The sequence below is a fragment of the Piliocolobus tephrosceles genome, chromosome 7 (genome assembly GCF_002776525.5).
Source record: "Piliocolobus tephrosceles isolate RC106 chromosome 7, ASM277652v3, whole genome shotgun sequence".
In the NCBI taxonomy this organism is placed as follows: Eukaryota; Metazoa; Chordata; class Mammalia; order Primates; family Cercopithecidae; genus Piliocolobus; species Piliocolobus tephrosceles.
Window position 1 is genome coordinate 65,804,307 of NC_045440.1, and position 17,217 is coordinate 65,821,523.

The following is a 17,217-nucleotide window of genomic DNA, read 5'->3' on the forward strand; positions in this document are numbered from 1 at the left end:
GGTGTAGATGCTCAAAAACATTAAAAGTAGCAATAAATTGTAATAAATTGATGGCCCTTAAAAAATAAAATAATTCATGCAGATAATCCAATAAGGTCCAAAAGTTAGAATGAGATGAAACATATTAAAATATCAATGAATAATCACTTCTATTTGATTAAAATATCAATTCACCAATGAGAATAAGAAATGGGTATAAATTACACTTCACTTCACTTCTTTTTTTTGGGGGGGGGGGATGGAGTTCACTCTGTCACCTAGGCTGGAGTGTAGTGGCATGATCTTGGCTCACTGCAACCTCCACCTTCCAGGTTCCAGCAATTCTCTGCCTCAGCTTCCCAAGCAGCTGGGATTACAGGTACCTGCCACCATGCCTGGCTAATTTTTGTGTTTTTAGTAGAGATGGGTTTCACCATCTTGGCCAGGCTGGTCTTGAACTCTTGACCTTGTGATCCACCCACCTCTGCCTCCCAAAGTGCTGGGATTACAGGCGTGAGCCACCACGTCTGGCCTTACACTTTACTTCTGTAAGATAGAAAAACATGTAGTAGAAAACATAAAACTAGTTTTTAAATATTTGTTTTAATTTTTTGCCATTGTAAATCCAACTTTTCATATTAATATATTTATCTCTGTCATATTCTCAACTATTTAGATTTAAGATGTAAATTACTATTTAAATTACTCTTCAAATCTTAAAAGCAAGAAGTATTTTTAGAACAGGTATCCACTTATTCACCCATTCTGTTTCATCATTCAGCAAATAGTTGAATGCCTACCAAGAATTAAGTACAGAGCCAGCACAAAGAATGAAATAGGGAATTTATATATGGTCCCTGCATCCGCAGAGATAGAGTCAAGAATTCTTTGATTGAAAGATACACAAACAAACAAATAAAAAAACCCATAAAACAAAAAACACGGGACTTAAGAAAATGCAAAATACACATTAGCTTGCCAAAATGTGACCCTTAGCTGCAGAAATTTGAGGGCCCTGTTTTTGAGGTGACTCCACTGGTTTATCCAGCCATAAGTACCTTGCATACTGTATACTTTTCCCCTAATTCAATCAGAAGGTAAATTCAATTGACATAGCTCTTCGGTGGTGTTTCTACCTCTGGGAATGGGTGTGTGACTGTAATTGGTAGCTCTGCAATAAACAAAAGGAAAGAAGATTTTTTTAAGGCTGAAGATGTTGGAGGTGCGGAAACTGGTTTTTCTACTGGCAGAAAAAGGGAAAGTGTATCAGGAGTAGGAATGTCCGCTCTAGCTTTCAATCATAAGCCAAAATCTCTCTCTGGTTCACCTTATTTAAAAAATCAGCTTAGTTTCTCTTAGCTTAAAATTTTAAACTGTGGGTCAATCCCTACAGTGCTATCTCACTTTTCCACTTCCCTCCCTTTCTCTTCTTTTTTGTTTCTCTCTCTTTTACTGCTAGCCATATGGTTCAGCTTTCCTTAACAGAGTTCATGCCCATAATCATAGTAATATAGAATTTATTTAAAAAGTCAGTGTTGTAATGTTTTTCTATAATTATAATATTAAAATAGAGCTATAATAGTTTTCAGATTTGTAAAAAATATTTTTCAGATATATGTATGTACATACATTTGCTACATGTGATGTACACATGAATGCTATTCACATTGTGCAGCACATCATATAGGGAAGCAGCTCAATCACCAGTCAGCACCTTCATTTCAAGCCTGTACCCTGGTGACCTACTAATGTTTAAGGTGAAGGAAATGTCCTGTGGTAACTGGGGCTGTTTAAAAGAGCAAGGATGTTGCCAGGGACTCAGTGCAACCCGATAGATAAAAGGAATCCACTTTCCTTTTTACTGCACCCTTAGGTCATGCAGTGATTTTTATCTTGATGTCATTTTTTAAATATTTGGGGTTTTGTGGGGGTTTTTTGTTTGTTTTTTGGTGATTTTCTTTTTGCCTTGTTAATAACCACTTCAGTAGTCTAAATTTCAGACATTAAACTGATTCTGCATCCTCGCTTTGAGGCTCATATTAAAGCCATTGTTTTCTCTGTCCGTGGCATCTTAATATGCGTGGTGTTGTCTCTCCTGACTGGTGGCCAAATTTCCCTCAGGCTCCAGTTCTAACTGCCGATGGCAAACCTGTCCTGCCTTGCAGTCCCAGGGGCATCTGCTCAGGCCTCAGTTTCAGCTGCTGTAGAAGCTGCCTGCCTCTCTGTTGGGGCTAGCCACTCCTTACACCATGCATGGGTCTCAGTTGTCCTCGACTAACATGCCTCTTGTCATTGTCCTCAAGAGGTTATCCTTTTCATACGAACTTTGGCTCAGTGTCCTCATTTTTGTTTTTAGGCATTTGATGATGTGGTGCTAAGATCTGCGAGTTTTTGAGTTTGCCTTTTGTCTGATTTAATTTCTTGTGACTGTGGCTGAAAAAAGTTTTGAAATCGGACATGTTAGAAAACTCAGGAACGTTTGGGATGCTCTGCCTTCAAAACATAAAGCAATTTTTAATGCAATAGGACTAATTGAAATCTTTGAAATTATGCTCCCTCAATCTTCCACATGTAATTTGTGTGATTGTGCATAGTATATGGTCTACAGTTTAAATCCGGCCATTCCAAATACACTCTCAAAATTTGGTGAAAACTTCACTTATTTGTTTTCACAAGATGTAGTTTAAAAGAGACAGAAACATCATAGAAATTAACATTTCATGACACAGGAGACAAAAATTTTAGGCTCTTGCTGAACTCCATGAGCTCTTTGCACATGAAAACTGGTACTGCGTTGCTGGATATTTTCTTAGTGCAGCTACTGCCCTCCTCAGTTCCCTGCTACTCAGTGAAAGGCCTAGAGAATGCTGCTAACTTGGCAATAGTGACAAAGGGGTACTTGGAAATTATTCTGCATTCAGAGCAGAGCACAGTCAAGAGAATGCTTGATTACTGGGGGAAAAAGAAGGTGAAAAGTGAGGTGTGCCAACAAAATTGCCTAGGCCTTCTGGATTTGGGGCATACTTTTTTGTTAACTGTTTTTAAGAAAAATCATTCTCAAATGATATTTCACCTTTTACCCTCATTTTTATGAAAATTTGCATTTCTATCAATTTAAAAAAAAAAAAAAAAAGAAGACTTAACAGGAGGTAACTGTTGTCTCCGGATCATTGGTTCTCACAGTGCCATATTCATATATTCTAATGGATATGAGAGTTGTTAGTTTAAAGAATTAATGAAAAGATGTCAATTTTCAATTTTCAAGGTGAATTAACAAAGCAAGTCCTAATCGATATGACTATAGCTTTTGGTTGTTAGACAAGCATGTCATATGTATGTATGTATGCCTTCATTTCATCCCTGTGTTCTTTTGTTTAAACAAATTCTGTTAAGAGAAAACTGAAATGGCAGGAGCTTACCAACGCCTGGGGGTGTGTGAAGCGGCCCTCTTTCGCCGTAACTCTGGGAAATCATTCCACTATGGGCCCAGACCAGAATACTAGCGTTAGTAATTTGCACTATTTTAGGTGGCAGTGTGAAGACTAGACATAGGTTTCCTTGCTGTAACTCAGAACTTATTTAAATTATGAGAGCCTGTGTTTATTATTTATATCAAGAATTAGAGATGACTTGGCCTGGCACGGTGGCTCACGCCTATAATTCCACACTTTGGGAAGCCACGGCGGGCAGATCACTTGAGGTCGGGAGTTGGAAACCAGTCTGGCCAACATGGAGAAACCGTGACTCTGCTAAAAATACAAAAATTCCCCGGGGCTTGGTGGCGTGTGCCTGCAGTCCCAACCACTTGGAAGGCTGAGGCAGAAGAATCCCTTGAACCCGGGAGGTGGAGCTTGCAGTGAGCTGAGATTGTGCCACTGCTCTCCAGCCTGGGCAACAGAGTGAGATGCCATCTCAAAAAAAAAAAAAGAAAATCAGAATTAGAAATGACTTTTATTTTGTCATTTATAACATTTGCAATTTCCAAATGTCCTCAATGAGCTTTTATTTCTTAAAAAAAATTAAAAAGTAATTTAAAATTTAAATATCTAATTCTAGAGTTAGGAGTCAATATTTATATCAAGGGTAGTTTAATTTAGCTCATATGAGTTAAAGAGGAGGAAACATTTTGGGAATTGGCATATTGAGAGTAAGAAAGATTCAAAAGAAGCATACCAAAACATGGTTTTTGGGGTTTAAGGTGATTAAAATATATTTTTGTACTTGTCTGCATTTTCCAAAATTTCCACTGTTAGCATGTATTACATTTATCAGTAGAGAAAATTGCCTTTAGAAGCATTGCTGAGCCCCGTGTGCAGCCCTAGGTGTCTGATTCTGCTTTTATCAATGTTGTGGTTCCTTTCTCTTTGCACCACAGAGCAAATAAAGAGCTTGGAACTGTTACTACACCATGTTGCTATAAGAAAAGAAAATGCAGAAAAAATTTAGCATTATAGACGGCACTTAAGAATGAAGAATATAGAAAAACCACTTGTGTAAAGTCACTCACGCCAGGGAAGGATCTTGCTAAGTGCTTATTCATTCCACCCCTTCAGTGAAAACAACATTCTCACAAAGTCTAAAATTTCACAGTTCGAAGTCTTACTTAAAAAATGCCAATAGCTGTCTTTTCTACATTTGAATAAGATTAGTCATTGTTGCTTTTTTCCTAACACCTAAATCACTTTAGTTCACTGAAGCTCTAGTGATGTGGGCGTGGGAGTGGGACCATGGAGGCATTTTACAGCGTGGCATATTCCAAAGCAGGGAAGATAAATCTGAATGGAGGCCTATAGTGAAAGGCTCTGGGAGGCTGGGGATAAGGAGTGTGCCCTAGGTACCTAGAAATAAAGGGGAAGGCCTGGAAAATCCTAGGACACTTATAGAATGAAGAAGACAGTTATCAGAGGCAAACCTCGCTTGCTTAGAGTCAATCTGCTGGACGATACAGCCTTGAGGACAGGAGGAATAGAGAATTAAGAGGTCTACAAGGTGTCAGAAACACCTAGCAGATCCAGATAAACAAACATACCCTCCAAGATCCTTTACAGTCTGTTGTCTGATACTTGAATTGTATGACTTTTAATACTTACCAAAGTATAATACTTCCAGCAGGAATAATGCTTTTAAAGACACAGCAGAGAATGGGGAGTGCTTGTTCATGGAAACAACATTTATTTCTGGAGTGATACAAATGTTCTAAAATCATATAGTGACAGTATTTCCATAACTCTGTGAATATGCCAAAACCCATTGAATTGTACACTTCAAAAAGGGTGTTTTTTTTAAGTGAATGAAGTAAACTCCAATGAAATTTATTAGATGACCTTCCTTTCCCCTCCTACATACCTTAAAAAAGATATAAGCAATCCTTTTAATCTTACAGAGAATACATGAACTTACAGTGGAGTTCAGGGAAGAAGGCAATGTGAGCAAATAGTTGGAAGACAGAATGGAGCATACTCAAAGGGGCAAAGTCAAAACAACTAGAAAGCAATGAGCACTGATGCCTGACTCAGACCCTCAGAGTCGAAAAAGACCTAATGGCTGCCCTAAGGGACATTAGAACACATTCGATTAGGCTCAGGTAGAAAGCTCCACTGTCTAGAGGGCCTTGGCAGGCAGTGTCAACCTACAGAAAAGTTCTCTGATGAACTGGAGAGTGTGCTGCCTCTAGATCAGGCACTGCTCTGCTGCAAATGTAACTATTTGCAAGCATGTAGGCTCATTTCTGTCACAGACTTTTCAAGAAAATAAGAATAGCCATCTACAGTTTTGTGTAATATCAACTTATTAGTTTTGAATATTGGCAACCAATTGAGAAGTGCAATAATTTTTTGAAAATCCCAGGTCAAAAGACACTTGGTTGGTAATTCATAATACATCACATAGGGTGACCCACAACCCCAGGACTAAGCACCTGGACAGGCCGTGGAGTTTAAAATATGATTTGACAAGCAGAGGAGCCTTTCCAGAATTCTTATGGGAACACTCCATTCTCAAAACACTGTTAACCGAATAAGCCATCTCTCCACCCTGATTTGTTTGGCAACTGTGCCACATATCAAAACTCCGTAAATGTAAGTGTCCTTTTCTGGGCATTCTTTTCTATTTCATTGGTTAACCTGTACGCCTCTGAGCCATTATTAAGTATAGCTGGCAAGTGGGTAAAATCTTTTCCTTCAAATGTGTCCTAGCAATCTTAATGCTCATTCTTCTCGATAATGTGTGTGTGTATGTGTGTGTACATGTGTGTGCATGTGTAATGCCACTAATCTCATCATGGGGTCCCTACTCTCATGACCTCATGTAAACCTATTTAGCTCCCAAAAGCCCTGTCTCCAAATACCATTTCACTGGGAGTTAAAGCCTCAGCGTATAAGTTGGAGGAGGACACAAACATTCGGTTCACAACAGTCTCCAAAACCCCAAGGCCTATCCCTTTAAGAAATACACTTCTCATCCTGCTTAGGGTCTGATTCTCCTCTGAATCATTCTTCCATATGGACACCTCCATTCCCCACTGGGTGAACCAGATGCCCATGCTGGGCCACCCCTTTGTGTGGACGCCCTCCTCTCCCTGACCAGGCTCTGCCTACTTGCTCTGGGCAGCCCTCCTACAGGCACACCCACTTCACCACATTTGGGCTCTGAGAGCCCATCCCCTACCACTGTGGCATCCCTTCCCCTCTTCCATCCACATGAAGCCTACCTGGCCGTGCTCCACCTAATGACTTTAGAATTAAATTGTTTGGGAAGGGAAAGGAAGAGTAAAAAAAGTCCATATGTTTTTAGAATTATCTTGTCAACTTCCATGAAAAGTCCTCCTGAGAGTTCTATTGAAGTTGCTTCAAATCTATAGATTGATTGGTAAGAATTCACATTTTTACAACACTGTCTTCCTATTCATGAGCACAAGGTATCTATTATTTTGTCATTAATTTCTTTTATTAATGTCTTATAATATTTTGTGTTTAGAGTTTTATATAAACTTTATTAGTCATATGCTTAAGGTCTTTGTAGTTTTGGTGGCCATTTTAATTTATTTGATGTCTTTTAAATTAGGTTGTCTATTTGTTGCTGGTGCTCAAAACTCCAACTTATTTTTATATATATATATATATATATTTTTTGAGACAGAGTCTCACTCTGTCACCAGGCTGGAGCGCAGTGGCCCGATATCCGCTCACTGCAACCTCTGCCTCCCGGGTTCAAGTGATTCTCCTGCCTCAGCCTCCCAAGCAGCTGGGATTACAGGCACACGCCACCACACTGGCTAATTTTTGTATGTTTAGTAGAGATGGGGTTTGCCATTTTGGCCAGGCTGGTCTTCAACTCCTGACCTCAGGTGATCCGCCCGCCTCGGCCTCCCAAAGTGTTAGAATTACAGGCGTGAGCCACCATGCCCAGCCTCCAACTGATTTTTTAATATTGATATTAAATCCAGCCATCTTGCTAAATTCTCCTATTGTTCCCAGTAATGTCTGCAAGTTATAATGACAGTTATGCTTTAACAAAATGTTATGCTTTAACAAATGTTCTTCTGTTATTGAACATATAGGACAAGTGGCTACATTTGAAGTTTCATCATACATATGTAATGTAACAAAGTTTTAAAGTTGAATAATATCTTGATACTTCTCCCAGAAATTTTAAAGATTTGAAAATAGTTTAGCTTATGTTTTTCCCCCTTATGCCTTATATGTTATTGTTAGTACTCTTGTTGAGTATTTTATTTGTTTTTTAAAAACCCACGAAATAGACATTATTGTTTATATTGATGATGTTTGTTTGAATTTACATGCCTGCTTATCATTCCATTTTCATCATTATTTCTTATGTCTCAGACCATCCTTCTAGCATGATTCTTCTTGAAGTGGATTTTTCTATTGTATGTTTAAAGTAGGTTACTTGGTGGCAAAATGCCTCAGTTTTATACATCTCTAATTTCTTAGAAATGTTGCCCTTGTGATTATTATCTATTGTATGAACAATAATTTTGCTAAGTACACAATAGGCTGACAGTGGTTCACTCCCAACAGTTTGGAGGTACATTTTGCTGTCTTCTGGTTCCCATTTCTGTAGTCAAATGTCTGAGGTGGTTTAACTATTATTGATTTTTAGGAATCTGTCTTTACTTCCTAGTTGTTTGAATGATCTTTGAGTCTCTGATATTCTGGGACTTCAGTGGGATACATATAAATGTGTAACCTGTTGGGATCTGTAGAATCATGTGTATTCACTTTGGAAAATTTTCCTTAAATACTTTTTTCTTTGTTCTCCAATTTCATTTTCTGAGACTTCAGGTAAGTATGTATCAGTCTTTTCATTCTGTCTCAAATGTGGCTTACCTTCTTTTTGTATTTTCCATTTCCTTTATTTCATTACCTATATTCTGGAAAAATTTTTCAGACGTATTCTCCAGCTCATCAATTCTCTTTTCAATTGTATCTGATCTGCTGTTTAATCAAGCATTGAGTTTTTTTATTTCAATGATTATTTTATATTTCCAAATATTCCATTTCTTTAAATGTCTATTCATTCTTTCAGGTTTCCCCTGGGGTATACTTGGTTTTGTAAATTCACAATGTATTACTTCCTTAAACATTTTTTGTTACTTCTGCCCTCATATTTATTCTTATCTTTTTTTTTTTTTTTTGAGACGGAGTCTTGCTCTGCTGCCCAGGCTGGAGTGCAGTGGTCGGATCTCAGCTCACTGCAAGCTCCACCTCCCGGGTTCACGCCATTCTCCTGTCTCAGCCTCCCGAGTAGCTGGGACTACAGGCGCCCGCCTCGTCCCCCGGCTAGTTTTTTGTATTTTCTATTAGAGACGGGGTTTCACCGTATTAGCCAGGATGGTCTCGATCTCCTGACCTCGTGATCCGCCGGTCTCGGCCTCCCAAAGTGCTGGGATTACAGGCTTGAGCCACCGCGCCCGGCCTATATTTATTCTTATCTTAAAGTCAATTTTTTTTTTCTAGGTTGAGAATTGTTTATTCCCAACATTTGTAGAAATTATTCCACTATCTTTATTATTCTTCAGGTTTTAATTATATATAGTATATGACAATTTTTCACATCTGTTGTCCTAGTGTCTAAATTTATTCCTTCCTTGTTTTTTTCTTGACTTTCATTCATAACTTAATCGTCTCATTTGTTCGGCAGACTTTATGAGTTCATAGTTGCTTTTAACTTGTGCTAGTCCAATAGTCTCAACTTGGGGAAGCTTTTTGTTCAAAGGAAATTTGGAGATGCTCCTATCCTAGAAACACTTTGGCCTTCTCAGAACAAGAGACTGAGACTGAGCTTCTCTGTCTTGTAGCTGTTCAAGTATCTCATGCTGCTTTAGTTCTGTGACTTCAGGGCACCACCTCTCCCTGCTGCCCGCAGTCCTGACGATTTCTGTGTCTCTCTGGTTCCCTGTTGTTGTGACCCCTGGCTTCTCTGGCCTGGCTCCCTGCCTCTGTGACCTTGCTCTTTGCCTCTTTGGCCCCGCTTTAGCGCATTCGTAACCTTTTCTCTAATATTCTAGATGGTCCCTTTGATTCCTGTTGACTCTAAGAAGTAGAAGCATAGGTTATCTGCATTCAGTGCTCCTCCTTTCCTGCTTGACTCTATTCACATTTCTTGCCTGTTTGTTTGTTTGTTTGCTGGATGCAGGAGGTCCACAAACCTTTTCTACCAATCTATATAACAAGTAGTGTGTCCAAGAGTTCACTATATTTGTTTAAGTAATTGATTAATTGTTGTTAACTGGCAAAGTTATCATGACTGGGAAACAGAACTCTAGATAACTTTCATATATCTTACAGTGTTTTTTTAAAAATCCATCTGATGGTGTTTTCCCCCCCTCCTAATAACTAAATTTGTCTGTGCTTCCTGACATAAGAGTAGATACCTATTGCCTTAGATCTGCTATTTTATGCCATAGTTTTAATGTTATTTAAAAGGATCCTGTGGCAGTAATATTATGTTGCTGAAGTATTGAAATGTATTTCAAGAATGTATCAAAGAAACCAGGAGATTTTTGTAGGTTTTTTTAAGCTTTCATTAAACATCATTGATAATTCAAAATTTTTACTTTTTATCCATAATGACAAAAAATTATTGTCAGAGGAAGATATTCTACACTTTACTAAATGAAGCAGAAGATAAATCCTAATGAAACAGATAGTAACATTCCAATGTTGGTGAAATTGACCATCAGCAAAATCTCAGACAGTGAGTCTTCAGGGTTTGATGTTCTGGAGGAATTTTCTCACACTCAAGAATCAATGAGTGAACAATATATTCCTAAGGAAAAGGTGAAAAATGACACTCAACAGGAAGGAATTCATCCACAATGTTTTATTTTGCTAAAAGAACATGTATCAGAATTCTTTCATCTTTCATAAAATTTGTGCACTAGTATTTACTTGATACAGTTTGTAAATGGACAAATGCTGAAGGCAGGCATTTACCCAAAGGAAATTAGATAAAGTAGGAATGAGGAAAAAAAAATCATTCAGTTGAGCATTCTAAATGATGTCTATAAGTCTAAAACTGAAAATACTTTGCAATTGTGGAGCAAAGACAAAGTTCATCTCTCTTTAGCAAAATTAGTAGCCATCAAAGTTTTCAGAATTATTGTGTTTTGATAATGCAAGTGCCCCCCAAGAAAAGGAAAGGAAAGAAAAGAAAGAAAAAGAACTAAAGAATAATAATAATAATGTATAGCTTTAACTTGAAATCTGGAATCAATGGAAAAGATTTATGTATTCCAGGTTCATGCATAACTGTTACTAAGCATTTAGTTGCATTCAAATTACACTGCCCATTTTTGGTGTGGAGTTGTATATATATTTTTGGGGAGCATAGAGTATATGAATATATACATATGTGTGTGTGTGTGTGTGTGTGTGTGTATGCCTTCAAACATAGGGTAATAAGGAGTGTTTGGCTTTGCTATGTTTAAGTTCTTAGTAAAATTTCAAATGAAGTGGTTTTTCACTATCCTTTTACTCTTACTTTTGTAAATTATATTTTATAAGTGTCAATTGAACCCAGAGGGTAAATGGTGATGATTTTTCTATTGAAGCTAAACATTTTTTTTTTAATCTTCTTGAGGCTTCAAAGATATATACATATATATATGTAGGTAGATAGATAATACGATAGATAAATGCTCCTTGAAATATATGTATATATTTCTATTGTTCCATACATAACTTTTATTGAAATAGAATATGCCTTTATTTGGCCGTTCCTTCATGTTTCTATATCTTGGTTTCTCATCTTCTCAACTATCCTTAGGTCTATCCCTGTCTTTTGTTTCCATTATCTTCTCTCCATGTACATTAATCTCTTGTTCTCTACCTTCTCAGCCCCTCTTCCTGCCATTACCAGCACATGGACTCACTAAGACTCCCTCAAGCCTTCCCCTTTAACATTAATGAAGTTTTTAGCATTTAATTGTGTGATTTCTTGTTACTATTTTTAGTTTTATTTATTTGTTAATATTTTAGTTTTAAGTGGAGGTATTTTCTTTTGCTTTAATGATGTTTATCTAGCTCTGGAATCTCCTTTTATAAATGTGTTGTTTTATCATCTCATCTGTGATTTATTGCTTCCTAGAATTAATGTTCTTTTTGAGGGGCATTAATTATAGGTAGTTTTCCTCTGTTTTCTGAATTCATGTATTATCTCTGAATGAATTAATCATCTGTAATTTTTGCTTATTTTGTTCCTTTCTTTAGCCTTCTGTTGTAGGATTTTTGCTTTTTCCTGTGCTTAAAAAAAATCTCAAACATATTTAAGAAGAATGATTCACTGTATCTTTTTCCAAGATTTAATTGTTTAAGAAAATAAGAGGTTTTTAACCTATTACTTATATAAAATTCCAAACATTTTAATAAATTAACATGCTCATTTATGCTCATGTTTTATAAAATAGACATTTCAAAGATTAAATAACAGATTCAAAGGAAGCGGAATGTATGTAGGTGTTGATTTTGACATTAATTTTTCTCCAGCTTAATCTGTCTTTCTAGGTCTTTTGCACAAAATTCTCTACCAATGTAGTGCCTAATGGCCCTGAGCAGTAATAACTCGAGAATCCTATGGTATCGACAGTAATATCTGGCAGCCAATGCCCAGCTAAAAGGCTGGGTATGCTAATGATCTTTGTGAAGACTTTTCAGTCTCTTAGAAAGCAGAAGCCCTAGATTTATCTGTTCTCAAGGTCACTAACTTTGCCCTCAATTTTTAAAACATTACTACAAACATACTGTTTGAAAGTTTTTAAAAAGCTGTAACTTAATTATGTAAGTTAATAACACTGGTGTATTTGAGGAAATGAGAGATCATTATTAAAAACAATTATGCATATATTTTAAATGAGTATCTATATGGTGTATAAGGTTTTGTTTATATTTGTGAATGTGTGTGTGTGTATATATGTGTGTATGTATATATAAAGGCAGGAACTCTGACTTTTCTGCCATTGATTCATCATGACATAGCACAATGCTTGGCATATAGTCAGTATAAGATAAATATTTATAAAATGATCTCTCTCCCTCTGTCTCTCTCACTTTCTTTCCTTCTCTCTTCCTCTCTCTCTCTCCCTCTCATTTTTTATAGCCTGCAGTGGAATTAAAAATAAGCTATTTTGAGGCTCTGAGATACAAGGTTCAAATGTGACTAAAAATAACTAACCAAATAAACTCATACTTAAAAAAACTAAACTATTCTGTGATAATTATAAATTCACTTGCAGTTGTAAGATATAATAGAGGGAGATCCTTCATATCCTTTACCCTCAGTTGTAGCATATAGTGAGCTATAGCACAATATCCCAACTAAAATATTGATGTTGAAACAGTGATAGAAAACAATTCCATGGTGGTGAGGATCCCACGTTACCTTTTTATAGTCACATCCACTTCCCTTCCACCCCCAACCCTTCTTCATCCTGAACAACCATTAATCTGTTATTTACTTCTATGTTTTACATTTCAAGAAGTTTATATAAATGGAATCATATAGTGTGGAACCTCTTGGTATTGACTTTTTACATTCCTCATAATTCTCTAGAGATTCTTCCAAATTGTGTGTATAAATAATTCATTCATTTTTACTTCTGAGTAGTTTTTTTATGTTGTGGATATAACACAGTTTACTTAACCATCCAGCTACTGAAAAACATCTGTTTTTTTTTTTTCCAGTTTTTGGCTCCTAGGAATAAAGCTGCTATAAACATTCACGTACAATTTTTTGTGTGAGCGTAAGTTTTCATTTATCGGGGATAAATGCTCACGAGTGCAATTTCTTACTCATACAGTAGTTATACAGTTACATTTTTAGGTTTTGTTTTTGTTTTTGTTTAGAAAATGCCAAACCACTTTCCGGGACAGCTGTACCATTTTACAATGTCGTGAGAAAGATATGAGTGTTCCAGTTTCTCTACGTCCTTGCCAGCATTTGGTTTTGTCCCTAATTTTTACATTGAGTCATTCTGATATGTGTGTAATGGTATCTTCGTACATTTTGATATATACTTCTTGGATAGTTAGTAATGTACATCTTTTTATGTGTTTATTTACCATCTACAAGTCAACTTAGGTAGAATGTCTCTTCGTGTGATTTCCCTATTTTTTAATTGAATTATTTGTTTTTTGTTGTTGTTGAATTTTCAGAGTTCTTTCTGTATTCTAGATGCTAATCTTTTGTTGGATATGTAGTTTAAAAAGAATTCTTCCCAGTGTATACTATGTCTTTTCTTCCCTTTAACAAGGTCCTTCACAAAGCAAAATTTTAAATTTCTGATGAAATACAGTTTTATCAATTTACTATTTTATGGTTTGTGTTTTTGCTGTCAAACCTTCTCAGATTTACTCTTCTATTTTTTCAAAAAGTTTTATAGTTTACCATTATATATTAGAGTACTGGGTCCATTTTAAGTTAATTCTTTTTTAAGACATGAGACCTGAGTTCTTTTGCCTGTAGATATCCACTTAATTACTCCAGTACCATTTGTTGAAATGGCTGTCTTTTCTCCATTAAATTGATTTTGCATCTTTGTCAAAAATCAGCTGGGGATATTTGTTTGAGTCTATTTCTGTGTTCTCAATTCTGTTCAGTCAAACAATGTGTCCCTTTTTCCACCAATACCACACCATCTTGATTACTGTAACTCTGTAATAAGTTTACAAATTAGGTAGATTGATTCTTCCCACATTTTCTTGTTCAAATATGTTTTAGTTATTGTAGTTCTTTGCCTTTTGCCATAAATTTTGGAATAATCTTATTCGTATTTACAAACATCTTGCTAGGATTTTTAGAGAAATTGTGTTAAGCCTGTATATATTTCAGGAAAATTTACGTCTTTACTATGTTTAGTCTTTTAATCCATGAGAGTATGTATGTATGTACATATATATACACACATGTGTGTATGAGAATGCCTTTCCATTAATACAGATTTTTGTTGGTTTCATAATACTGAATATTTTGTTGGTTTCATAATATTTTGTAGTTTTCAGCATATAAGTTCTATACATGTTTTGTTAGATTTATACTCAAGTACTTAAATTTTTGTGATTGCAAATAATATTGTATTTTACATTTTTGATGTCCACATGTTTATTGGTAGTATATAGAAATATAATTGAGTTTTAAATGTTAATCTTGCATCTTCTGTCATTATTGTACTCTCTTATTAGTTCTAGTTTTGTGTATGTATGATTCCTTGTGATTTTGTACATAGATAATCATATCATCTGTAAATAGGGGCAGTTTTATTTCTTTCTTTCCAGTTTACACATCTTTTCTTTCCTTTTCTAGACCTATGTACTGGCTAGAACTTCCAGTACTATGTTTAACAAGAGTGGCAAAACAGACATTCTTACTCCTTTCATGATATTAGGGGGTAATCATTCAGTCATTAACCATAATGTATAATGCAGGTTTTTGTAAATGCTGTTTATCAAACTGAGGAAACTCCTCCCTACTGCTATTTTTCTGGGAGTTTTTAAAATCATACACATGTGCTCAGTTTTGATAAACTGTGTTTTCTACATAGATTGATATTATAATGTATTTTCCTTTTTTAGTCTGTTAATGGTGAATTGCACTGATCACTTGTCAAATATTAAACCACTTCTGCATTCCCGGAATAAAATTCACATTGTCATGGTGCATAGTATTTTTGTACGTTGCTGAATTCTGTTTGCTACTAACTTGTTAAGGATCTTTGTGTCTCTAATCCTGAGTATTCTAGGTCTGCAGTGTTTTGCTTTTTTTGTTTTGTTTTGTTTTATACAGCCTTATATTTCTGTACTACCTTTGTCTGGTTTGGTATCAGGGTAATACCAGTTTCATAAAATGAACTGATAAGTGTTCTTCTATTTTCTGGAAGAAGTTGTATAGAATTGGTGTTTGTTCTTTAAATGTTTGGTAGAATTACTCAGTGAAAACTTCTAGGCCTGGAAATCACTATTTTGAGGTTATAAAATTATGAATTCAATTTCTTAATAGTTATAGGGCATTTCAAATTATCTATATTGGGTGAGTTATGGCAGTTTGCATCTTTTAAGGAATTGATCCATTTTTATGCGAGCTGTCGAATTTATGTGTACAGAATTGTTTACAGTATTTATTATCCTTCTGATGTCTTCAGAGTCTGTAGTGATATTCCCACTTTTGTTCCCGATATTGGTTATTTGTATATTCTCTCTTGTTTCTTTATTAATCTTGCCAGAGGTATGCCAATTTTTCTGATCTTTTCGAATAACCACTTTTTGTTTTCACTTATTTTCTCTGTTGCTTTTCTGTTTTCAATTTTGTTGATTTTGCTCTGTATTATTACTTTTTACTTTCCTTACTTTGGTTCTTATCTATCTCTTCTTGTTCTAGTTTTTGAGGTGAGAACTTAGAGTATTAATTTGAGATTTTTTTATCTTTTTTCTAATGTACACACTTAGCGCTAGAAATTTTCCTCTCTGCACTCTTTTAGCTGGGTCCCTCAAATTTTAATATGCTGTATTTTCATTTTTTACAGCTTAATGAATTTTTTTCATTCCCCTTGTGACTTGCTCTTTGACCCATGAATTATGTAACAGTGTGTTGATTAGTTTCCAAGTATTTAAAATTTTCCTGTTACCTTTCTGTTATTGACTTCTAATTTGATTCCATTTTGGTTTGAAAACACACTCTGTATAATTTCAATTTTGAAAAATTTGTTGAGGTTTGTTTTATGGTTCAGAATGTTGTCTTAGTGCATGTCCACTGACCCTTGAAAAGAATGTGTATTCTGCTTCTTATGTAGTGGAATTTCTCTAAATATTAACTAGATCTTTTTTGTTAATGGTGCTGTTGAATTATTTCATATTCTGGCTGATAGTCTGTCTAACTGTTCTATCAAATGTTGAGCAAGAGATGTTGAAGACTTCAACTATAATTGTGAATTTGTCTATTTCTCCTTTAAGTACTATCAGTTTTTGCCTCATGTATTTTACAGCTCTGTTTTCTGGCCCATACACATTTAAGACTGCTATGTTTTCCTGGTGAATTATCCTTTTTTCTCTATATGATGCTCATGTCTGTCTCTGGCAACTTTTTTTTGGCTCTAAAATCTACTGTATCTGCTGTTACTACAGCCACTCCTGCTTTCTTTTGGTTAATGTTTGCATGATGTATCTTTTCCTCCTCTTTCTATCAATCTTGCTATATCATAGTTGAAGTAAATGTTTTGTAGACAGCATACAGTTGAGTTCTGTTTTTTGTGAAACATTGGCATGGGTCACTCCGCCAATACCTGGCTTTTTAATTGATGAATTCAGACCATCTACATTTAATTCATACGTTAGGGCTTAACTCTGCTTGTTCAATTTCCCTTCCTTCCTTCCCTCCCTCCCTCCCTTCCTTTTTTCTCTTTTTTTTTTTGAGATGGAGTCTCACTCTGTTGCCTGGGCGCCCAGTGGTGCTATCTCGACTCACTGCAACCTCTGCCTCCCGGGTTCAAGCGATTCTCCTTCCTCAGCCTCCCAAGTAGCAGGGACTACAGGCGTGTGCCGCCACTCCCGGCTAATTTATTGTATTTTTAGTAGAGACAGGGTTTCACCGTGTTAGCCAGATGGTCTCGATCTTCTAACCTTGTGATCCGCCTGCCTCAGCCCCTCAAAATGCTGGGATTACAGGCGTGAGCCACGGCGCCCCGCCCTTTCTTTCTTTTCTTTTCCTTTCTTTCCTTTTTTTTTTTTT

The 17,217-nt window shown here is 35.9% G+C and overlaps 1 long non-coding RNA gene across 2 annotated transcripts in view; it reads right to left on the bottom strand.

Moving 5' to 3' along the window:
* Positions 1-17,217, bottom strand: part of LOC111549282 — a 50,824-nt gene that overhangs the window by 16,758 nt on the left and 16,849 nt on the right. The window lies entirely within an intron of this gene.